An 876-nucleotide genomic window follows, 5' to 3' on the forward strand; every position below is an offset into this window, starting at 1 on the left:
GCTACCATACCGAGTACGAGCTGCGTACTCGCTAGACCCCCCGTGGCCTCAGGTAGCAGACAGCGGCTCGTGCGCCCCCAACCCTGCGAAAAGGCTTGACCCACCCTGATTGGTCGGGTCTCGCCTTCGTAAAACGTATAAAAGACGGCCTTTTGCCATAGAAAATCAGTTCTTACGGGAAGCCGTCTAGGACAACTCAAGCATACACCGAGCAGACGTCTCCTTCGCGGAATTACAGACGACACTCCTTGTTTCGCGACAGTCAGTACGGAGCGACCGAAGACTCCAGGACCAGGTTTCCTGTCCTGTCTCTCCCCTCGCAATCTTCACCTCTCCACCTCCTAGAGGCAGACGCTCCTTCGCGGGTCATAGCGACACCTCTAGGTTGGCTCCAACTATCCAAGACACCTTCCCCGAGACAACAGACGTCTCCTTCGCGGGTCACAGACGATAGTTTCTCTTCCTCTCTCGCTCTCACTCTAACCTATTCCACCTACCCTTCTCCCCCTCCTTTGGGAGACCTGGCCAAGCCGAACTTGACTCGCGTCAAATTCGCGCACTCTCGCCAACCGTTTTTAGAGGCATCATCGCTTCCGTTTAGCTATAATACGACCTCACAACCACCCAGTGAGATTTAAATAAACCTCACGCTACAAGTTGACATTTATTTTATTTTAATTATTCTAAACATTTGAAGCACTCCGGTCACTGATGACCACCATGGTTTTAGTGGGTAAAAATCACACCCATCCTCCTCGGGAGAGGGTGTCTTTGGAAGATTTCCACCACGTTAAAAAAGAAAAAGGATTCACTCTTTGCAAAACTTGGGACACGTACTTTGGCAAACGACGTTTACACCACGCAATCAGTCCTATA

This window comes from Habropoda laboriosa, unplaced genomic scaffold, assembly GCF_001263275.1.
Source record: "Habropoda laboriosa isolate 0110345459 unplaced genomic scaffold, ASM126327v1 scaffold16, whole genome shotgun sequence".
Classification (NCBI taxonomy): Eukaryota; Metazoa; Arthropoda; class Insecta; order Hymenoptera; family Apidae; genus Habropoda; species Habropoda laboriosa.